Source organism: Capra hircus, chromosome 21 (genome assembly GCF_001704415.2).
Source record: "Capra hircus breed San Clemente chromosome 21, ASM170441v1, whole genome shotgun sequence".
Classification (NCBI taxonomy): Eukaryota; Metazoa; Chordata; class Mammalia; order Artiodactyla; family Bovidae; genus Capra; species Capra hircus.
The window spans coordinates 14,187,672-14,212,521 of NC_030828.1; the positions used below are offsets into that span (position 1 = coordinate 14,187,672).

General features: G+C 46.4%; 1 protein-coding gene across 2 annotated transcripts in view; it reads right to left on the bottom strand.

The window, feature by feature from the left end:
* Positions 1-24,850, bottom strand: part of SLCO3A1 (solute carrier organic anion transporter family member 3A1) — a 374,705-nt gene that overhangs the window by 50,071 nt on the left and 299,784 nt on the right. The window lies entirely within an intron of this gene.

Here is a 24,850-nt window from a genome sequence, read left to right on the forward strand (position 1 = left end):
TCAGTATATCTAAGTTATATACAGATACATTATATTTTATTTTCTTGGGCTCTGAAATCACTGTGGATGATGACTGCAGCCATGAAATTTAAAGAAGCTTGTTCCTTGGAAGAAAAGCTATAACAAACCTAGACAGTATATTAAAAAGCAGAAACATCACTTTGCTGACAAGGTCCATATAGTCAAAGCTATGGTTTTTCTAGTAGTCACATATGGATGTGAGAGTTGGACCATAAAGAAGGCTGAATACTGAAGAATTGATACTTTCTAATTGTGGTCCCGGAGAAGACTCTTGAGAGTCCCTTGGATTGCCAAGAGGTCAATCCAGTTAATTCTAAAGGAAATCAAACTTGAATATTCATTGGAAAAACTGATGCTAAAGCTGGACCTCCAGTACTTTGGCCACCTGATGCTAAGAGCCGACTCATTGGAAAAGACCCTGATGCTGAGAAAGACTGAAGGCAGGAGGAGAAGGGGATGACAGAGGATGAGATGGTTGGATGGCATCGCTGACTCAGTGGACACGAGTTTGAGTAAATTCCAGGAGACAGTGACAAACAGGGAAGTCGGATGTGTTACAGTCCATGAGGCTGCAGGGAACTGGACATGACTTAGTGACTGAACAGCAACAAAGTGGATATATCAATATACCTGTGATAAATATTTATAACTGCACGTGGTGAGAAAATATAATCTTTCTTTTAACTCATTTTATTTTTTATTTTGCATTGGAGTATAGTTGATTTAAAATACTGTGTTAGTTTCAAGTGTACAGCAGCAATTCAGTTACACATATACATGTATCTATCCTTTCAAAGATATATTTAATCTTAACAGTTTCAAGAAAAATGCAATGTTAGTGTATGCATGTGCTTTTCTTAGTCACTCAGTCGTGTCCAGTTCTTTGTGACCCCATGGACTGTAGTCCCCCAGGCTCCTCTGTCCATGGAATTTCCCAGGCAAGAATGCTGGCGTGGGTTGCCGTTTCCTACTCCAGTGAATATTCCCGACCCAGGAATCGAACCTGAGTCTCTTGCATCTCCTGTGATGGCAGACAGATTCTTTACTACTATGCCACCCGGGAAGCCCAGTGTATGTATATGCATATATATATGTGTGTGTGTGGGTGTATTTCACACATATGTGTGTGTATGTATGTGTATATATATAATCCAACCTCTATCCTGCCCTTCCTTCTCACAACCATAGGTACCTGGCCAAGCTTCCATGATCTCTCACGTGGGGAAAACCAGGGTCTTCTTTACTATTTTTACTCTTGATCTAATACAGCCCTTCCCTATACAGTAGCCAGTGGGACCAGCTCTAATCATTGTCCTATTCAGAACTCCAGAATGGCCCAAATCCACACGTGGCATGATGGCCCACCGTCTGCCCCTCAGCTGTCTGATCACACTCCTGATCACGCTCCATCCTCGCTCTGGCCCCACTGTAGCTGGACCTGGTCCTCCCCACCCAGGTCTGTGCACTGGGGGTTCTTCCCTCCATTAGGATGCGCTGGTCCCAGATCTTTGCTCCATCTGTTCCTCCTTCCTCCAGTGGTCTTTCCTCATCACTCAAGGCAACCTAGAAGCTGCCCTGGTGCTCAGGGTTCAAATGAGGATTAATGGTAGGCAAAAAGACTGTGGCTTGTTTACCACTTTAATTACCAATGGAACTGAAGCATGTTTTTGTTGAGCTGGTTCATTTCAATCTTATTGTATTATACTCTGGTTTTTAAGCATGTGGTTTCATAAACCACTAGGATTTCACGTTAATTCTGTGCTTTCACAAGTGAGAGATTTGGTATTCTTAAAATCCTTTGAAAGTAATCACGTTATTTGGATATTTTCAGCCATTAGAATCCTTGGTACAGGGTCTTTGACCAGATCTCTTCAGCTGTGGAGTGATGACATGTCCTGGCAGTATGCAAGGGAGCCTGGGGATACCAGGACACACCCATCATTTAAATATTTATGCTATTATTTAGATGTACACATAGTAAAAAAAAAAAGTTAAATAAAACTGATAAATCAAGGGTTTGGTCTCATGGCTACAATAACTTAAGATGATGCTAGGTTAAAACAAGTAGGTTTAGGACTTCCCTAGTGGTCCAGTGGTTAAGAATCTCCCTGCCAATGCAGGGGACATGGGCTCAATCCCTGGTCTGGGAAGATCCCACAGACTGTGGAGCAACTAAGCCTGTGTACCGTAACTACCGAGCCCATGCTCCAGAGCCCCTGCTCTGCAAAGAGAGAAGCCATCACAATGAGAAGCCATGTATCACATAAAGAGTCGCCCCTGCTCGCCGCAACTAGATGAAAAACAAATAGATTTACAGTTACTTAAAGAGAAGTCATGTAAATAACGGTATGGCTGGTAAGGAGGTAAGGCAGAAATGTGTAAAAGTGGTATACCAGTGACAAGTTAGGGGACCACTGTTCTCTAATCATAATAATGTGGAGCACTTGCCACATGGTATACTCGATCCCACCTGTGTGAACAGAAAAAGACAGAGTCCCAGACGAAGCAGGCACCATCCCAAGGCTAGGAAAAACCAATCAGGGCCCATGGTCACACAAAATAAGCCGGTGAGCTGAGTCTAGCACTGCTCACCAAGGTGATGAATTAGCCAGCTGTCCTAAAGAGGAGCGCTAATTACACAGGCTCAATCTCATCTCCTAGGAGACAAAACCTCTAAATGGCCCAACTAATTAGAATAAAATAATAATAGAAGATACAAAAGTTTTTAATAATGTTAACAGACATGCTCAATTAATCAAAATGACAGAACAATGGGTCAGAAACTGGCAGATACACACAACTTAAAACTTATCATTTCTGGGAAAGATACCAAGTTTCAAAAATGAAAATCTATATATGAGACAGGGACTTAAGGAGCCTTTGACATAATGAAAGGAACTTAGTTATTGGAATGGACTGAGCTAAATGATTGGAGGCTCGGGATCACCCTGCACTGAGCAATCCAATTCTATATTCCAGCCAAGAAGCAATCAGACGATAACCGGAGCTGGTGGCCTCAGCTGTTCTGCAGGGGTTTCAGAAAGTGAAGTCACTCAGTCGTGTCCAGCTCTTTGCCATCCCATGGACTCCTCCATCCGTGCGCTTCTCCAGGCAAGAATACTGGAGTGGGTTGCCATTTCCTTCTCCAGAGGATCTTCCCAACCCAGGGATTGAACCTGGGTCTGCCACACTGCAGGCAGATGCTTTACCCTCTGAGAAACTACTAAAACCTTAGGAAGGCAACGCTTGGACTAAAAAAATACATGCACACACATGCACAAAATAAAACAAAACCTTTAAAAAGGGTGTTGTTGGTTCAGTTGTGTCCGACTCTTTGCTGCCCCATGGACTTAAATCACCAGCCTCCCATGCCTATGGAATTTTTCAGGCAAGAATACTGGAGTGGGTTGCCATTTCCGACTCTAGGGGATCTTCCCAACCCAGGGATCAAACCTGCATCTCTTCCATCTCCTGCACTGGCAGGTGGATTCTTTGCCACTAGCATCACCTGGGAAGCCCTTTAAAAAGAGTACGAATAAGAATGAAGATAAGGGAAAACCACTCTGAATCCATGGTATCCATGCAGCTACTTTATTCATATACCCACTTTATTGCAATTGCACAGGCCTTTACGAGTGTGTTTTGTTCACCTTTTACATGATTTCAAACATTTATAATAATCTTTTTTTCAAAATGTCATTTTGAATAATTGTCTAGAAGAGGTTACATTTAAAATCTGTGTTTAAATGTTGGAAAATTTCCCTTTGTTAAATCCACATTGTTGAGTATTGTACAAATATTTAGAGCAATGCTGATTGTGTAATGTTTAAAAATGTGCATTGTTCAACAAATATAAAAGATGAATACGCTGGGCATAAACAGAAGGTAACGAGGTAAGTATATGTCTTCATGAACAAAAACCCCTGGGATGTTAAGACTCCATCATCATAAATCACTGCTAACGAGTGAAGGCTGGTTTAACACATTGTGATGGTACAGTGCATCTGTGACAAGGGATGGGTTGATTATGTCACGAAGTACCAAGCCTCACAGAGAGTGGTATGGATTACCCGAACAACCACAGTGCTTCCTTGTAATAAATGAATTTGAAAGCCCCCAGCTGTTCATGTTTTGGCAGGTAATAACACTGTTGCTCCATCACTGTAGTCTTTTGGCATTAAGGTATCTAAACTCTGGAAATCCTGTTGACAATCAGTAGGCAGGTTGGTGACATTCTAGGAAAACCATCCTTTGCCATATCTTTATTGGAGGCTTCACTTTCCTTGTTACTGTGAAGATTCTTTAGATCTGGGAACTTCCAAAGAAAAAGCACCACAGCCACACTTGTTCACAAATACTGCCATTGAGCTGACACCATCAATATCCAACTGTGTTCTCTGGCTCAAAAATGACACCAATGAGAATTCAAGTTTGATCACATTATCTGTTTGTTGTTGTTCACTTGCAAAGTCGTGTGCAACTCTTTGTGACTCCACTGACTGAAGTACACTAGGCTTCCCTGTCCTTCACCATCTCCTGGAGCTTGCTCAAACTCATGTCCTTTGAGTCAGCAATGCCATCCAATCATCTCATCCTCTGTTGTCCCCTTCTCCTCCTGCCTTCAATCTTTCCCAGCATCAGGGTCTTTTCCAAAGAGTCGGCCCTCCACATCAGGTGGCCAAGGTATTGGAGCTTCAGCATCAGTCCTTCCAGTGAATATTTAAGGACTGATTTCCTTTAGGATTGACTGGTTTGATCTCCTTGCAGTCCAAGGGACTCTAAAGAGCCTTCTTCAGCACCACAGTTCGAAAGCATCAATTCTTTGGTGCTCAACCTTCTTTATGATCCAAGTCTCACATCCATACATGACTACTGGAAAGATCATAGCTTTAACTAGTCAGATCTTTGTCAGCAAAGTGATGTCTCTGCTTTTTAATACTTGGTCTAGCTTTACTTCCAAGGAGCAAGTGTCTTTTAATTTAGTGGCTGCAGTCACTGTCCACAGTGATTTTGGAGCCCAAGAAAATAAACTCTGTCACTGTTTCCATTGTTTCCCCATCTATTTGCCATGACATGATGGGACCAGATGCCATGATCTTAGTTTTCTGAATGTTGAGTTTTAAGCCAACTTTCTCACAGCCTTCCTATTTTGTTTTTCTTGACCATGGCCATTATGGTTTACCTGGGGACAAGGAGGGCGCTTCTCAACAAAGACAACTCCAGCTAATAGAACACTTTCATACTTCAGCAAGCATTTTAATTATTCCAGAGATAACTCCATTTCAGTAGGAAGGATTTCTTGTCAAGATAGGAGCCTGCCTGCTTTTGTCTTAATATCAAATGACTAATTTTGCCTTGGATTAGATGTGAAAATCATTAAGTTTGAGAATTATCTAACTGGAGGCCGAGGGAAGACTGAGTGGGATGTATTTACATAAAGGACAATCTTTTTTCCTCGTCTACCTGACCGACTTGCCTCCAGAAATGACAGCTTCCTCTCATGTTCGGCTATTTTCCTCCTAGGTTCTTCCTCCCTTTCTGGGCTTTATTGCAATGACCTGTAGTGTTCGCAAAGAAGATTCCCTTTAAAAGGCTCAGTCTACCCTCCAGAGCCCCAACTTAAGGGGTATAAATTAGCTTGATTTTAGGGCTATTCCCAGTCTTCCAAGCTTTTTCATGCAAATGGAGTGTTAAGCCCACAAAACTTGTAACTTTTCAAGGTAGCAACTGCTAATGAGATGGCCTAGACTGGTGAACCGAGGCCACACCAGGCTGCCAAACACCTACAGACTCCTGCAGCCATTTGCCTCCCACCTTCTGATTTAGCCTCAGAGGTTGGGAGCTGGTGTGGGAAGCAGGTGGGCCTGTATCACGCAGCTTCACAGCTGGGGAAACCTTTTCACCTCTCATCAGGGGCCGAGTGCTGCTACTGGTGGAATGATTCAAAGCTGGGAAGAGTGGCAGGGGAGCCCTCTGCAGGGAAGACAAGTTTTCCACGGCTAGGCTTTGACCATCTGATGCGAGGAGCTGACTCACTGGAGAAGACCCTGATGCTGGGAAAGACGGAGGGCAAGAGGAGAAAGAGGCGACAGAGGATGAGGACATGGACGTGCATTTGAGCAATCTCTGGGACGTAGTGAAGGACAGCGAAGCCTGGCGTGCTGCAGTCCATGGGGTCACAAAGTATCGGACCCGACTTAGCAGTGGAACAGCAACAAGAACAGGCTTGGGAAGGCAGTCCTGTGGGACAGTAGTCCCTAACTCTTTCGGCACCAGGGACCCGTTTCATGGAAGACAATTTTTCCTGGGTTGGGGGTGGGGGATGGTTTCAGGATGATTCAGGAACTTTCGTGTGCTTTATTTCTATTATATCAGCTCTACCTCAGATCATCAGGCATTAGATCCTGGAGGTTGGGGACCCCCTACTCTACGGTGGAGTTTCCTAGAAACCTGTGGGTCCTGCAGGAGGGAGAAAGGCAGATTTGGAGAAGGCCTGAGGATTCACCCTGGCAGAACATGTCCTGTGTGCCAAGTACCAGTCTAACTGCTTACACGCCCACTTGCATGAGTCTCACGACAAAATTACGTTCCTGGGATGACTGTTTTAGTTGCTCAGTTGTGTCCAACTCTGCAACCCCATGGACTATAGCCCACCAGGCTCCTCTCTCCACAGGATTCTCAAGGCAAGAATACTGGATTAGGTAGCCATTCCCTCCTCGAAGGGATCTTCCAAACTCAGGGACTGAACCCAGGTCTCCTGCATTGTAGGCAGATTATTTACCATCTGAGCTACCAGGGAAGCCCTCTTGGTAGGATTAAAATCCTCCATTTACAGATGAGAAGACAGTGGTCCCTTGGCTAGGGGAGCACAGCAGAAACTCAAACCCTGGCACCTGCTGCCACACAGCCTGCTTAGAACCACTGTGCCATTCTGGTCTGGGTTCTGAGAGGTGCTGATGTTGGCCTGAGGTCTAAGCAGGTACTCTGCCTCTGGTAACCAAAGTGTGGCTCAATTATCAGAGTAAAGAATAATAATTATAAAAAATTCCCACTGTGCTTAGGAAAAATGGCCAGATGTGACACGACTAAGGGCTTAGTGCATGCTGTTTACAAAGAGCAGAAGGGGAAAAGGGATGGACGTGCGTGCTAAGTCACTTCAGTCATGTCCGATTCTTTGTGACCCCATGGACTATAGCCCGCTAGCCTCCTCTGTCCGTGGGATTGTCCAGGCAAGAACACTGGATTGGGCTGCAGCCCTCTCCAGGGGATCTTCCTGACACAGGGATTGAACCCACGTCTCTTATGTCTCCTGCATTGGCAGGTGGGTTCTTTACCGCTAGTACCACCTGGGGAGCCTCAGAAAAGGGAAGGACAGAAGGGTGAAAGAAAGGCAGGACTGGAGAGCCTACAGAAGAGCCCTGTACCACAGAAAAGGTTTCACTGAATGAGGCTGCATAAAATAATGGCTAAGAACCTGGTCTAAGGAGCGGGGTCACTGGGATTAGAACTCTGGCTTCAAGGCTGAGTAGATGTGTGACCTGAGTACATCACTCCATCCCATGGATTGCCACAACCATGAAATGAGACTGGCTGCCTGTAAAGCATGTTGCCCAGGGACTTCCCTGGTGGTCCAGGGGCTAAGACTCCGCACTCCCAATGCAGGGGGGCCTAGGTTCGATCTCTGGTCATGGAACTGGATTCCACATGCCACAACTAGGAGAACTTGCACGCAGCAATTAGATCAAACAGGACACAAGAAAGATGGAAGATCCTGTGTGCTACAACAAATACCTAGAGCAGCCAAAAAAAAAAAAAAAAAAAGGCATGTTACCCAGTGCTTCTAGAATGCAGCTAAGAGTCTGATAGGCTTAATGGCAAGGATTTACTGTATAGCACAAGGAGCTATTTTCAATATCTTGTAACAACTATAACGGAAACTAATAGAAAAAAGAATATAGATACACACATGTATGTGCATAACTGAATCACTGTGTACATCTGAAACAGAATATCGTAAATTAACTATCTGTTGTTGTTATTTAGTTGCTAGGTCATGTCCAACTCTTTTGTGACCCTAGGGACTGTAGCCTCCCAGGCTCCTCTGTCCATGGGATTTCCTACACAAGAATACTGGAGTGTGCTGTCATTTCCTTCTCCAGGGGATCTTCTCCACTCAGGGACTGAACCTGAGTCTCCTGCATTGGCGGGCGGATTCTTAACCACTGAGCCATCAGGTATATTTCATTAAAAGAGTTTGATAGGAATTAAAACCCACTCCAGTGTTTTTGCCTGGAAAATTCCTTGGATGGAGGAACCTGCCAGGCTACAGTCCATGATGTCGCAAAGAGTTGGACACGACTGAGTGACTTCACTTTCACTTTCAATAATAATTAATATAGTAGAAGTAATTCTTGGCCATATTAGGGAAAGAGCCCTTGCATTGGGAGGCCCTCAGACTTGCTGTTGGAATGTCTGTGATTAGATGTGGTGCATCAACAGAGCGTGGAAGAGACTGGGGAAGGTGAGCAGAGCTCCGGGAGGCCAAGGGCTTTCCAGAAAGATTCTCCTCTTGCAGAGGGCTGTTCAGCAGGTCAGGGGGTCAGGGGGTCAGGGGGCACAAGTCCTTGTCCACTGCTTGTCCTGGCAATTAGAGGTGCCCTGAGGAGTGTTCACTGCGGGCGCTCAGTTATACTACCGTTGACCCTCAAATCTCTCTGCCTTAAGTCTCTCTACTGAAATTGACCTTGACTTTCTCTTTAATAACATTGTTGTCAATACAGCATGGCTAACATTCCCCAAGAGGGGAGACAGGGCCAGTCTATGCAACTGCTCAGGAATTATGACAAAGACAGCTGACATCTGCCTGGCAACCAGTGGTGAATGGGCACCGTGGTGAGGTTTCTTTTTAACCCTCACAACTATTACACTAGGGGGTGGTCTTACCATCCTCTTCTTAGACACAAGGAAACCAAGGCTCCCTTGAGAGGCTGAAACCCAATCATCTATATCCCAGAATGCAAAACCAGGAGGTGAAGGAGGGTGGATTTGAACTCAATTCTGCCTGCACTCTGGGACTCATCTTTAAATCTTCAGGTTTCTGGGTGGGGACTCAAGTCAACAGAACAGTATTTTCCTGAAAGGTGAGCTACCATGAAGTGCTTCCCAACAGAGGAGACCCACAAGCAGAAGAGAACAGAGATGAGGGGATCTGGGTGAGATAAAAACAACAGTACTCAAGTCACGACCAAAAAAAAATGAAAGAGGATGGAAGAAATAATGGAGATGTGGAAAAACACCATCATGGAGGCGAAAGGACAGTGCAAAGGTCGAGTGAATCCTGAGAAAAATGAAGCTTCATGGGGTAGTGTGAATGTTCACCAGACGCCGAGCTGGTTCACACATGCCCAGGACAGCCAGTCATCCCAGCGCCACCAGCCCCACCAGATGCCCTGGTATGGGTCCCCCTGTCTGTCCCCCAGGAGGAGCTAGTGCTCTAGGGCTGAACAGAGATGGAGCAGCTCCAACCCCAGAGGTGGGCATCATGCCCGGTAAGACAAAGTGAAAGTTGCTCAATCGTGTCCAATTCTTTGCAACCCCATTGTCTATTCAATCTATGGAATTCTCCAGGCCAGAACACTGAAGTGGGTAGCCTTTCCCTTCTCCGGGGGATCTTCCCAAACCAGGGAACAAGCCCAGGTCTCCTGTGTTGCAGGCGGATTCTTTACCAGCTGAGCCAAAGGGAAGCCCAAGAATACTGGAGTGAGTAGCCTATCCCTTCTCCAGCACATCTTCCCAACCCAGGAATTGAACTGGGGTCCCCTGCACTGCAGGCCCAGTAAGAGCAGATACTTAATACATACAAGGTAGATGAAAGAATCCAATAAGGAAACAAATGAATTGCATAGCCTTGGAAGGGAACTGTCATAGTCTCTTAAGGAACATTAGCTATAGATACAGGCTGATTTATGATCACATCATATTCCACAGGTTCATGGGCTGTGAGGGAAGTGGGGATCTTAGTTAACATGGTCATTTCTATCACAGATTCTGGAGGTGCCCAATCCATCCCTTAGGTAGGTAGGGGTGGAAGAAATCCTGGTGGGAGGGGAGGCCCATGGAGCTGATGTCTTCTGGAAATGAGCACCTACCATACACTTGGCCCCAGATTGGCAGCCTTGGGCCCCCTGTGGTCTCACCACTACAGAGGATCCATCCCCTAATCTCTGCCCTGGGGGCCTTCTAGCACCCTCTCACGGCCAACTTTGAGAGGAGTAACCATCAGGCTTTATCTTCAGTGAGGTAATAGGTGGAGGGTAACACCTCCTTTGTTAGAGAAGGTCATAGTTTGAGTGAACAAATGAGAAACCATCAGCACAAACAGCTAGGACACGGAAGCACCGTAAATGTCCATTGACAGATGAATGGATAAAGAAGCCGTGGTACATATATACAATGGAATATTACTCAGCCATAAAAAGGAATGCGCCTGAGTCAGCTCTAATGCGGCGGATGAACCTAGGGCCTATTATACAGAGTGAAGGGAGTCAGAAAGAGAAAAGCAGATGTCGTATGTTAGCATATATATGGAAACTAGAAAGATGGCACTGATGGACCTATTTGCAAGGCAGCAATGGAGACGCAGACATAAGGAACAGACTTGTGGACGTGGGGTGGGGGGAAGAAGGAGAGGGTGGGATGAATGGAGAGATTACCATGGAAACATATTCACTACCATATGTAAAACAGGTAGCCAATGGGAATTTGCTGTATGACTCAGACTAGGACTCTGTGACAACCTAGAGGGGTGGGAGGCGGGAGGGAGGTTCAAGAGCAGGGGGACATGTGTGTACCTAATGCTGTTTCACGCTGATGTATGGCAGAGACAAACACAATATTGTAAAGCAATTATCCTTCAGTTAAAAATAGTCTATGTCCGATGTAGGATACAGCATGCTTGGGGCTGGTGCACGGGGATGACCCAGAGGGATGTTGTGGGGAGGGAGGTGGGAGGGGGGTTCATGTTTGGGATCGCATGTACACCTGTGGTGGATTCATGTCAATGTATGGCAAAACCAATACAGTATTGTAGAGTAAAATAAAGTAAAAATAAAAATTAAAAAAATAATAATAAATAAATAAATAATCAAACAAACAAACAAACATCCACATAGGAGATGAGCATCTAAAGTGAAACCCAAGTGTCAGATGGGTATGGATCGGTTAGGGCAACCCAGAGCCCAACAATTCCACTGATTCTTTAAAGATCACCAGCTCCCTACAGCCCCACCAAGGAGGAGCAGTGTGGTTGCCCATTAGCTGGTTTAAAGCAAGAACAAAGAGTCCACAGAGGAATGCTTAGCATCTGCAAGCCTGCAAGTTCCTAACTGGGGCCACCCTAGTCATTTCACAGCATCAGGAGTGTGAAATCAGAAGCGATCTCCACAGGACTGGGAGGTGGAGAGAGGAGCTTGGGACACAGCAGGCTCACATTCAGCCCCAAATATGGCATCTTTTCATGCTGGCTGCAGACAGAAAATGACTATAGAAATCAAGAGTTCTTGGTAAGCAAACAAGATACTTTTATAACTTCATGTTAGCCTTCTCTAGAACCTTCTCTGGGAGCAGGGTGCCCCATCCCAGTGGTGGCCAGGGTGACTTCATTTGGCAGTCACAAAAACACAACGAGGAACTTCCCTAGCAATTCAGTGGTGAAGACTCTACGCTCCCAATGCAGGGGGCTCAGGTCCAATCCCTCATCAAGGAAGATCCCACGTTCCATGTGGCACAGCAAAACTAACCAGATAAAAATTATGCAGTTCTGAAAAAGAAAGAAAACAACAACAACAAAAGCAATACTAAAACCAAAAAAAAAAAAAAAAAGAAGTCTCCAAAAAATAGAAAATATAAAAACCACTAACCATGGGAGAATTCATTCCTGGGAAGTCTGAACAGAGAAACAGCAGTGTCTAGAAAAGATGATGAAGCCAAACACTCAACCTGACATGCGTACATACCCATCTCTTTCTAATGCTACTTCTGGAAGTGCTGGCATTACAGCAGGCCTTCTCAGCGTTTTTAAAATGCTGGTGTAAATCTCAAAGAGTCATGTCACAGACTCCCAACCTTATTTCATCAGTAGGTTACCTCCCCCATTTTATCTTATATGCAACTGCCAGGGAAGTTAGCCCATGATATAGACCCCCTAAGGGATTTCCCTTAGCTCTGACATTTGTTTTTTAACTGGGAGCTCACTTAGAATCTCCTGGGAAGATTTTAAGATGTTCAGATGCCTGAATCACCTCTCCCACGGCTCTCTTCCCCCACTGTCGACTCAGAGAATCATTATTTGTAGGGATGGGGACCCTGCCTATGTGTGTTTCAAGAAAAGTCCACAGCATTTTTTTCATTCCTAATTTTTTTTTCATTTATTAACTTCTTTTCTGAATACTAGCATTTCATTTATGAGATTTGCATTTTAAAATAAGTTTTATCTGCTTTATTAAAAAAAAAAAAAGAAAGCCCACAAGTGACAATGACACAAATCCCTGGTTGGGAAACAAGCGCTCATAAAATAAAGTCTAGTCTCACTAGGAGGGCAGTGAGAAGACCCTCGATAATTCATTCATAATTTTACCAAAGACTTACCGGGCAGGTTTGGTTACCAGGAACTCGGCTGGGTGTGGGAGCTGAGACCAGCCTGTCTTCTAACACGATCTTCTCTAAATCCTGTTCCCCAAACTACGCACATCTCGGGCATCCCAGCCCAGAAGCCCCTCCTCTCCCCTCCATCCATGCGTATCCTGCTCATCCTTCCAGATCAGGCAGAAAAGCTGCATCCTTCACGCACCTGTCTTCGAATCTTTCCTCTGGGGTCCTCACAGAATCCCTTTGAACCTCCCATAATCCTCGCCACCTTCTAGCCTTTGAACCTCCCATAATCCTTGCCACCTTCTAGCCTTTGAACCTCCCATAATCCTTGTCACCTTCTAGCCTGTACTGTGGCAACATTTCACAACTGCCTAAAGAGCTGACCTGAGTAAGAGTGCCGGGATCACAGAAGTCTGAGAAATGTATAAGAAACAAAGTCAGCCAGCTTTCCATACAGCTGGCCTTCTCAGAGCCTTTAACACAGACATAGTCTATGAATCTCCAAGAGCATCACAGCATACAGACAGTGTCCCAACTTATTTACCCATGGACCCACTCCTCCCTGTTAATGTTGCTGAATTGTACTTCTTTGGGCATCGCAGAGGATTCGTGTTCCAAGGAGCCCCTGCTGGGAAATGCTGTCTTCTAGTTATTCCCTCCCTCCCTCCCTTTTTTCCAAAAGCACGAGGGGCATCGACAGTGAGCCAGGCATGGTGCCAGGTGCCCTCACGTATGCTCACTTCAGGCACTTTGTTGAAATAACTTGAGATGGGGAGCTGTGGCTGAATAACAGATGTAACCCCCAGTGTGTCCTCCATCGAAGACGATACAAACACAGTGACGCCACTGACGCGTCCCCTGGGGACCTGTAAACACAACTCCTGTGGCACGGCTGCATCAGACCCACAGCCTGGCACAGGATTCCAAGAGGCTGGGACGGCAGACAGTTTCCTGGGCCATGGAATCAAGAAAGACTCTAACGGGAAATTCACACAATGGGGGAGCATAGCTTGGAAGACAAATAGCATGATAAAACACACTCAGCCATTCAGCCTGCGGAACAAGGACTCGCAGATCACCAGGCTCCTCGTAATAACATTACGCCGAAAGGCACAAGCCTCTAATTAGGAAAAATGTGGCAGAAACCGACCGCTGGCTCGCAAATGGTGGAGGCGGCTTGGCAGAGAAGCCGACGCTGGAGGCATGAACCGGGTCCCAGGGTGGGCTAACGACCCCCCACGGAAGAGTGGGAAGTGCAGGGGTGGGGGCTGGTGACGATGTACTCTGCCCAAACAGCAAGACACCTGCCAGGAAGACGGGCAAGTCAAGACCTGACCCAAAGGCACAGGGCAGGGCAGCGGAGCCGCTGGGCCAGCAGACTCTGATTCAGTGTCAGGAGAAGACTCTCCTCCACACACAGGAAAGCCACCCGGAGCCAGCCGGACACTCAGCCCAGGTGGAGCTCCTGCTGCTGAAGGAAAGTTACAAGGTTCAAAAGAGCCCGGAGTTAAACTCCCCTCCAGGTACTCCCCACCATTCTATGCAAAACAAAGAACCCTCTCACCTGAAGAAAAAATGGACATTAAGGTTGATTACACCCAGCTCCCAGGCGGAACTCCTCGCCCCAGCCTTTTAAAAGATAACTACTCCGAACAACCCTGGAGAAGAACAGGCCCCCTTAAGACAGTAGCTTTCCACATGCATGCCTATATATCCTTATCCTTTTCTTGGGTTAGTGCAGCAGCTCACTAATCTGACTGCCGCCCCTTCTCGCCTCATTAAAGGTGATCTGTTCCTGGAAAGTGCCCGTCTTGTTCTTTTTCCAAACCTCGCCTTCTCTTAACTCCCTTACCCTACAGCTCCACCAGCCAGTGTCTGTGAGTGCGTCAAACACAGGCCAAAACCCTGGGAGGGACTGTGGGTGACGATGGCTTTAGGACAGGCAGCAAACCGTGCTGAGCTGGGCAGTGCCTGTCCAGCCCTCCACGTGCTGTCATTCACTCACTCAGTCGTGTCTGGCTCTTTGCCATCCCGTGGACTGCAGCACGCCAGCCCTCCCTGTCCCTCACCATCTCCTGGAGTTTGCCCAAGTTCCTGTCCATTGAATCAGAGATGTCATCCAACCATCTCATCTGCTGTCTCCCTCTTCTCCTTCTGCCTTCGATCTTTCCCAGCTTCCGAGCCTTTCCCATCCATGTGACCCAGCGTTTATCAGATGGGTATACTGAGCACCAGCCACATACTGGGTTGGCCAAAAAGTCTGTCAGGGTTTTCTGTAACATCTTACGGAAAAACCTGAATGAACTTTTTGGCCAACTGAATACAAGGGCATGGGCAAAGAGATGTGGTCCCTGCCTCACGGAGCTTCTGGGGGCGGTGATAACTCCTACAAAGGTCCCTCACGATTATGACACAGAGAGCAACATGCTGTGGAGGGGTGCCCTAGGGATGTCAGGAAAATGTCCTTGGGGAAGTGATGTGTGAGCTGATGTCTGAAGATGGGATCAGAATCCCCGAAATGGGAACAGCAAGTGCAAAGTCCTGGGAATACAGAGGACCAAAAGGAGGCTGGAGAGGTGAGGCTGGTGTGGCGGGAACAGGGCGGCAGGAGTGGGGAGAGCCTGGAGGGCACAGCCTCACGGGGCTGGTGGCCAGGTCAAGGGCTCAGCCTCTGTCTATCGGGATTAGACACATTGTGAACACATCCTAGGGTGGATGACGGCTTGGAGGGGTCAGGAGAGACTGGAGCGTGAGAGACCATGTGCAGGATGTCTGAGAGATATTTAGGTGCTAAAGTCAACGGAACCTGGTGATGGATGGCATCAGGGGTGTGAGTGGGGAGAGGGTTGGGGAAGGTATCAACCTGGGCAGATTTTATTCCCCTAAAAATGAAGGTCCTCTAGAGTCGGGCTCTGCAGTTTCTCCTTTGGAGAGGGAGCAAGTAGACAAGAGCTTCCCTGGTGGCTCAGACGGTAAAGAATCCGCTTGCATTGTGGGAGACCTGGGTTCAATCCCTGGGTTGGGGAGATCCCCTGGAGAAGGGAATGGCTACCCGCTCCAGAACTCTGGCCTGGAGAATTCCATAGACTGTATTGTCCATGGGGTCTCAAAGAGTGAGACACAGCTAATCAACTTTCACTTCATGACTGAGCCACAGTTTTATTGCACGCTGTTGAAAAGTCACTTAGGACCTGCTGATGCCACTTTTTCTTTAACAGAGGGCCTGTGTATTATCCAAAGGTGCAACACAATGTTGTGGTCAAGAAGTCGGGCACCCGGACTTCCCTGGTGGTCCAATGGTTAAGAATCTTCCTCGCAATGCAGGGGATGTAGGTTTGATCCCTGGTTGGGGAACTAAGATCTTGCATCTGTTGGATCAACTAAGCCTGCACACCACAATTAGTGAGCCTACATGCCACAACAGAAGATCCCGTATGTCATAACTAATACCCGAGGCAGCCAAGTAAATAAATAAATGATCAGTAGAGAAATTTTTCTAAGAGAAGATAGGCACTGAGGCCCTCCCACAGCTCCCACAGCCTTTCCTTTCCAACTGCAAGCTTTAATCTCCTTGTCTGTTAAATGGTATCAGTATACCACTTGGGGCTGGGAGGACTCTCGTGGGGCTGGGGAGGATTAAATGATAGTGTATGGAAAGCAAATGCTAACTGCTATTGTGTGTGTGTGTGTGTGTGTGAGCGTGTATGCACATGCACACTGGTAAGAAAGTGTTCCTTTATTTACTAATTCATTAATTCAACCCCTACCACCTATTAACACGTGTCAGGCAAACTGCTAAGAAAAGATGAGAAGTGAAAAGGCAAAGGAGAAAAAGATACACCCATCTGAATGCAGAGTTTCAAAGAATAGCAAGAAGAGATAAGAAAGCCTTCCTAAGTGAACAAGGCAAAGAAATAGAGGCAAACAATAGCATAGGAAAGACTGGACATCTCGTCAAGAAAATTAGAGACACCAAGGGAACATTTCATGCAAAGATGGGCACAATAAAGGACAGAAATGGTATGAACCTAACAGAAGCAGAAGATATTAAGAAGAGGTGGCAAGAAGAACCGCACATAGAAAAACTGTACAAAAAGGTCCTAATGACCCAGATAACTATGATGGTGTGATCACTCACCTAGAGCCAGACGTCTTGGAGTATGAAGTCAAGTGGGCCTTAGGAACATTATTAGGAACAAAGCTAGTGGAGGTGATGGAATTCCAGTTGAGCTATTTCAAATCCTAAAAGATGATGCTGTGAAAGTGCTGCACTCAATATGCCAGCAAATTTGGAAAACTCAGCAATGCCCACAGGACTGGAAAAGGCCAGTTTTCATCCCAATCTCAAAGAAAGGCAATGCCAAAGAATGTTCAAATTACTGCACAATTGCACTCATTTCACATGCTAGCCAAGTGATGCTCAAAATCCTTCAAGCTAGGATTCAACAGTATGTGAACCAAGAACTTCCAGATGTTCAAGCTGGATTTAGAAAAGGCAGAGGGACCAGAGATGAAACTGGCAACATCTGCTGGACCATAGGAAAAGCAAGGCAATTCTAGAAAAACATCTACTTCTGCTTCATTGACTATGATAAAGCCTTTGACTGTGTGGATCACAACAAACTGTGGAAAATTCTTAAGGAGATGGGAATACCAGACCACCTTACCTATCTCCAGAGAAACCTGTATGCAGGTAAAGAAGCAATAGTTAGAACCAGACATGGAACTAAAGACTGGTTCAAAATTGGGAAAGCAGTGGATCAAGGCTGCATATTGTCACCCTGCTTATTTAACTTCTATGCAGAGTACATCATGAGAAACACTGGACTGAATGAAGCTCAAGCTGGAATCAAGATTGCTGGGAGAAATATCAATAACCTCAGATATGCAGATGACACCACTCTTATGGCAGAAAGTGAGGAGGAACTAAGAAGCCTCTTGATGAAAGTAAAAAGAGGAGAGTGATAAAGTTGGCTTAAAACTCAATATTCAAAAAACTAAGGTTATGGCATTAAGTCCCATCACTTCATGGCAAATAGATGGGAAATTAATGAAAATAGTGACAGACTATTTTTTGGGTCTCCAAAATCACTGGACGATGACTGCAGCCACGAAATTAAGCTTGTTCCTTGGAAGAAAAGCTATGACAAACTGAGATAGCATATTAAAAAGCAGAAACATCACTTTGCTGACAAAGGTGTGTATAGTCAAAGATATGTTTTTTTCAGTAGTCATGAATGGATGTGAGAGTTGGACCACAAAGAAGGCTGAGTGGCAAAGAATTGATGCTTTTGAACTGTGGTGTTGGAGGAGACTCTTGAGAGTCCCTTGGACTGCAAGGAGATCCAACCAGTCCATCCTAAAGGAAATCAGCCTTGAACATTCATTGGAAGGACTGATGCTGAAGCTGAAGCTCCAGTCCTTTGGCCACTTGATGGGAAGAGCTGACTCACTGGAAAAGACCCTGTTGCTGGGAAAGACTGAGGGCGGGAGGAGAAGGGGATAACAGAGGATGAGATGGTTGGATGGCAACACCGACTCGATGGACATGAGTTTGAGCAAGCTCCAGGAGATGCTGAAGGACAGGGAAGCCTGGACAGGGGGAGGAGTGGACACAGCACAAGGGGAGGCATGTGGGGGCTCCTGAAAGGTGACCCAGCAAAATGTGCTGAAGAACAAGATGAGAGATGAGGCGCCTTAGAGCCAGGAAGGAAAAGTTATTTGATAGCACAGCTGAGAGGCAAAAACGTGTCTTGGATGTATAGGCTCCCACTTGGGGGACATGCTAGAGTTTTACGAGCCCAAGCATTTGTTCACCAGCTGCCTGCTTTGTGAACTGATTATGGGACAGTCACCACCAGACAGGGACTTCTGGGCTGTGGAAGAAGTGACTGCTTTTCTACACAGTTCTGGAGAAGATTCTGAGCTTTCCATCTCTCACCTTCTCATAGCAAAACCCAACCGGTGGCCAGCTTTGTAGAAACAGACCTTCAAAGCCTGCTTTGAGGGGAGAGAGCACTGGAAAGGGATCACAGGTTTGAAGTCCTCTGTCACCCAACAGGAGCTCTGTGTCCTACCAGGGTCCCCGGCCTCCGGGATCTAACGCCTGATGACCTGAGGTGGAGTTGATGTAACAATAATAGAAGTGCAGTGCACGATAAATGCAATGTGCTTGAGTCACTGGAAAACTGGTGTCTTCGATGAAACCTGTACCTAGTTCCAAAAAGGTTCGGGACCACTGCTGTTAACCTATAAACAGAGCTAAGTCCTAATATTGACCTTATGCAGCTTCTGTAAAGTTACACCAGACACCACATGGTAAAACCAAGGGGAGTTGAATGGCATGGCTAAGGGTGCATGATTAGGAAGTGGCTGAGCTGGGTTTAGACCCAGGTGAGGAGCCATATGGCCCTCCCAGAGCAGAAGAGGCTGTGTTTCAGTCCCAGTGGGGAGGGCGATGGTGTAGCTATTCTTATGCCAGCTCTTCTCAGGAACCTTTGCTAAATAGAGAGCTTGGCAGGAGACACAGGTTGATGGCTGGACTAGAAACCCTTTAGTAGTAGTCACGTACGGATGTGAGAGCTAGACCATAAAGAAGGCTGAGCGCCGAGGAACTGATGCTGTTGAACTGTGGTGCTGGAGAAGACTCTTGAGAGTCCCTTGGAGAGCAAGGAGATCAAACCAGTCAATCCTAAAGAAATCAGTTCTGAATATTCATTGGAAGGACTGATGCTGAAGCTCCGATACCTTGGCCACCTGATGTGAAGTGCTGACTCATTGGAAAAAACCCTGATGCTGGGAAAGATTGAGGGCAGGAGAAGAAGGGAATGACAGAGGATGAGAGGGTTGGATGGCATCATCCACTCAAAGCATATGAGTTTGAATAAACTCTGGAAGATAGTGAAGGACAGGGAAGCCTGGAGTGCTGCAGTCCATGGGGTCACAGAAAGCTAGACACAGCTTAGTGACTGAACAACAGCAAGCTCAAATGAAATGAATGAGAAACCACAGCCTATAGATCCATGTCAGTTCAGTTCAGTTACTCAGTCGTGTCCGACTCTTTGCGACCCCGTGAATCGCAGCACGCTGGGCCTCCCTGTCCATCACCAACTCCTGGAGTTCACTCAGACTCACGTCCATCAAGTCAGTGATGCCATCCAGCCATCTCATCCTCTGTCATCCCCTTCTTCTCCTGCCCCCAATCCCTCCCAGCATCAGAGTCTTTTCCAATGAGTCAACTCTTCGCATGAGGTGGCCAAAGTACTAGAGTTTCAGCTTCAGCATCATTCCTCCAAAGAAATCCCAGGGTTGATCTCCTTCAGAATGGACTGGTTGGATCTCCTTGCAGTCCAAGGGACTCTCAAGAGTCTTCTCCAACACCACAGTTCAAAAGCACCAATTCTTTGGCGCTCAGCCTTCTTCACAGTCCAGCTCTCACATCCATACATGACCACAGGAAAAACCATAGCCTTGACTAGACGGACCTTAGTCGCCAAAGTAATGTCTCCGCTTTGGAATATGCTGTCTAGGTTGGTCATAACTTTTCTTCCAAGGAGTAAGCGTCTTTTAATTTCATGGCTGCAGTCACCATCTGCAGTGATTTTGGAGCCCCCCCCGCCAAAATAAAGTCTGACACTGTTTCCACTGTTTCCCCAACTATTTCCCATGAAGTGATGGGACCAGAGGCCACGATCTTCGTTTTCTGAATGTTGAGCTTTAAGCCAACTTGTTCACTCTCCTCTTTCACTTGCATCAAGAGGCTTTTTAGTTCGTCTCTGCCATAAGGGTGGTGTCATCTGCATATCTGAGGTTATTGATATTTCTCCCAGCAATCTTGATTCCAGCTTGTGCTGCTTCCAGTCCAGCGTTTCTCATGCTGTACTCTGCATAGAAGTTAAATAAGCAGGGTGACAATATACAGCCTTGACATATTCCTTTTCCTATTTGAAACCAGTCTGTTGTTCCATGTCCAGTTCTAACTGTTGCTTCCTGACCTGCATACAGGTTTCTCAAGAGGCAGGTCAGGTGGTCTGGTATTCCCATCTCTTTCAGAATTTTCCACAGTTTATTGTGATCCACACAGTCAAGGCTTTGGCATAGTCAATAAAGCAGAAATAAATGTTTTTCTGGAACTCTCTTGCTTTTTCCATGATCCAGCAGATGTTGGCAATTTGATCTCTGGTTCCTCTGCCTTTTCTAAATCCAGCTTGAACATCTGGAAGTTCACAGTTCACATATTGCTGAAGCCTGGCTTGGAGAATTTTGAGCATGACTTTACTAGCATGTGAGATGAGTGCAATTGTGCGGTAGTTTGAGCATTCTTCGGCACTGCATTTAAGACTGGCATGAAAACTGACCTTTTCCAGTCCTGTGGCCACTGCTGAGTTTTCCAAATTTGCTGGCATATTGAGTGCAGCACTTTCACAGCATCATCTTTCAGGGTTTGAAACAGCTCAACTGGAATTCCATCACCTCCACTAGCTTTGTTTGTAGTGATGCTTTCTAAGGCACACTTGACTTCACATTCCAGGATGTCTGGCTCTAGGTGAGTGATCACACCATCGTGGTTATCTTGGTCATGAAGATCTTTTTTGTATAGTTCTTCTGTGTATTCTTGCCACTTCTTCTTAACATCTTCTGCTTCTGTTAGGCCCATACCATTTCTGTCCTTTATCAAGCGCATCTTTGCATGAAATGTTCCCTTGGTGTCTCTAATTTTCTTGAAGAGATCTCTAGTCGTTCCCATTCTGTTCTTTTCCTCTATTTCTTTGCATTGATTGCTGAGGAAGGCTTTCTTATCTCTTCTTGCTATTCTTTGGAACACTGCATTCAGATGCTTATATCTTTCCTTTTCTCCTTTGCTTTTCACTTCTCTTTTCACAGCTATTTGTAAGGCCTCCTCAGACAGCCATTTTGCTTTTTTACATTTCTTTTCCATGGGGATGGTCTTGATCCCTGTTGCCTGTACAATGTCATGAACCTCATTCCATAGTTCATCAGGCACTCTATCAGCTCTAGGCCCTTAAATCTATTTCTTACTTCCACTGTATAATCATAAGGGATTTGATTTAGGTCATACCTGAATGGTCTAGTGGTTTTCCCTTATTTTTTCAATTTAAGTCTGAATTTGGCAATAAGGAGGTCATGATCTGAGCCACAGTCAGCTCCTGGTCTTGTTTTTGTTGACTGTATAGAGCTTCTCCATCTTTGGCTGCAAAGAATATAATCAATCTGATTTCGGCATTGACCATCTGGTGATGTCCATGTGTAGAGTCTTCTCTTGTGTTGTTGGAAGAGGGTGTTTGCTATGACCAGTGCATTTTCTTGGCAAAACTCTATTCATGTTTGCCCTGCTTCATTCCGTATTCCAAGGCCAAATTTGTCTGTTACTCCAGGTGTTTCTTGACTTCTTACTTTTGCATTCCAGTCCCCTGTAATGAAAAGGACATCTTCTCCAACATGTGCGACAATGCTCAGCTTATCTGTACTCAGAAGCGTGCTGCATGCTATATGCAGACCAGTCGGGCTTTCCAGGCTGCAAATCAAATTGAAGAGTTTGGGAGTGCCTGGCAGCATCATGTGGTGCTTTTGCTGGAAATGTCCATGTGGTGGAAACACTTCATCTCAGGTGGAAAAAATGAAGGCTCTAAACCACCATGGCCCCGTCTTCATGAGCTGGCAAGTGTAAAATTTGTGGATTCCCATAACAGCTCACTCCACTGGACTCCGGCTCCTGGGGATTCTTCTAGATGCACTGCCTTCCTCTCCTGCTGGGACATCCTTTAGGTCCGTTACTGTATCTGATGCCACTGGGAGTCACTAATTCTAAATTAAAAACCAATAATTATCGGAGGGGAGCCCACATATACACGGGCTGTAACCGTGGAGGCTCTGGTCTGGGAGCCTCCGCCCTGTCTGCCCATCTGTGTACTTGCCAGGCCAGCCACACACATCCTGCACTCACCCTGCCACTGCTTCAGCTTTGCCGACTGCAGGCCTCCCCTGCTGCCATATAAGCTCCAGCATGTACGCTTCCTTGCCCACTGCTGTGTCCCTGCTGCTGGTGACTTAGTTGCTAAGTCGTGTCCGACTCTTATGACCCTGTGGACTGAAGTCCCCCAGGCTCCTCTGTCCATGGGATTCTCCAGGCAAGAAGACTGGAGTGGGTTGCCATTTCCTTCTCCAGGGGATCTTCCCAATCTAGGGATTGAACCTGGGTCTCCAGCATTGCAGGCAGATTCTTCACCCACTGCTGTGTCCCTGGAGCTTGGCAGAGTCTCAGAAAATGGTGACTGAACTAACAAATGGGCTAACCAGAGACTGAATCAGAGCCTGAGTGTTCTGAAGCTGTGACATCCTCCAGACGTGGCTCAGCTCTGTCTGGGACGACCCAAGCCCTGCCTTGCTTGCTTGTCTGTCGTATTTCCATAATGCAGGGCTGCCTGGCGCTGTTGTTGTCACTACCTTAGGCTGCCTTGCTGGCTTGCTGGCCTGTCCCTACACTGGATAGTGAGTTCTTTGATGGCACAATTGTATCTTTTTAAAAAAATCTGTGTATCCCCAGAGATGAAAGGCAAGAGATTACAGGTATCTGTCTTTTATCATGAGAGCCTCAGGAAAACAAGCCATCCTGGGGTGAGGAAATATTGGGTTGGCCAAAAGGTTTGTTCAGGTTTTGCCGTTAAGATGTTACAGGAAAACCCAAAGGAACTGTACTGCCAACCTAATACCTGGACAGGCTGCCACCACATAGGTCCAAGTGTCTGCAAGGCCCTCTCTCACGCCAGCCCCAGCTGTTGCCGTGAATCTGGTCCCTGGGACGCTGTGGCCAGCTGCGCTATCAGAGGGGCAGCAAGTATCATCCTCCAGCCACCTAGGGGCTCCTGAAGGGGACCTGTTTGGGGAGTCTTATTTTATAAAGCACAGACCCCTAAGACTCTAAGCCAAGGCAACCTCAGAAAATACAAAGCAGGTGGCTTTCTCATAATGTTGTGGGGAGGGAGGTGGGAGGGGGGTTCATGTTTGGGAACGCATGTAAGAATGAAAGATTTTAAAATTTAAAAAATAAAAAAAATTAAAAATAAAAAAATAAATAAAAAATAAATAAATAAAAAGTGGAAAAAAAAATAAACTTACAGTTGATGGCTCAGACGTAAAGAATTTGCCTGTAATGCGAGAGATTCAGGTTCTATCCCTGGGTCAGGAAGATCCCCTGGAGAAGGAAATGGCAGCCCATTCCAGTATTCATGCCTAGAGAATTCCATGGACAGAGGAGCGTGGCGGGCTACAGTCCATGGGGTCGCAAAGTGTCAGACACGACTGAGCAATGAACGCTCACTTTCTCATCTAACAGTGTGCTCTGATACTTAGAGAGATGTATCTTAAGATCGTCCACAGACAATTCCATGCTACGGCTTTGGTAGAAGCCATCACAGAACACGGAGTCAAAAGGACATTGGGTTCTTAAATTAGCATCTTCTGGGAATTAGCACAGTTCCTTGAATCCCTCCCTGGCTACCAGTCTCCACAGGTAGTGCTGGCTACCATTCACAGTCTCCACAGGCAGTGCCTGAATTCTCAAGACCAGGCTGTCACCCAGGAACCGTGTTACAACTCCACACTCGTGGAGATGAAGCGTGGACCAGGTAATAACCACAGGGCTGGTGAAGGGTGGGATGGGGATCTGAGTTCAAGGTCACCTGAGGTTCTTGCCGCCGTTTTCAAGCATCTCCAGAGACAGTGCCCCTCATTAGAGCTCAGTAGAGTCGCTCATCAGACCTCTAAAGCAAGCACTGCGAGCCCAAGGCGGCAACTGCAGATGGCGGGCCAGGCCACGTGCCTGGTTCCTGCAAAGAAGTCACCGTCCACTTCTTTCCCACCCCAGCCTCACCGAGAAGGAACGCCCCAGCCTTGCTCCTGCCCGCTTCCCAAATCTAGCACGTCCTTCAGGACACCCAGCAAGAAGGCATACTTGAATTAGGGAGCATTGCACATCTCTCTCAAGTAGGGAGGGGGCAGCTTTGAGGCTCCCCGTCATCACCCTCACCTCTAAGAGGCTGAGCCAAATATAGAAAGCACCAGGGGGTGTCGGGGGGGTACTCCTCATTTTCATTCTGCATCACTGTTTGTGTCTCCTTTGTGAAAAAAAGATGCACTTCTTTTCCCTCTAAAAACGACGGTG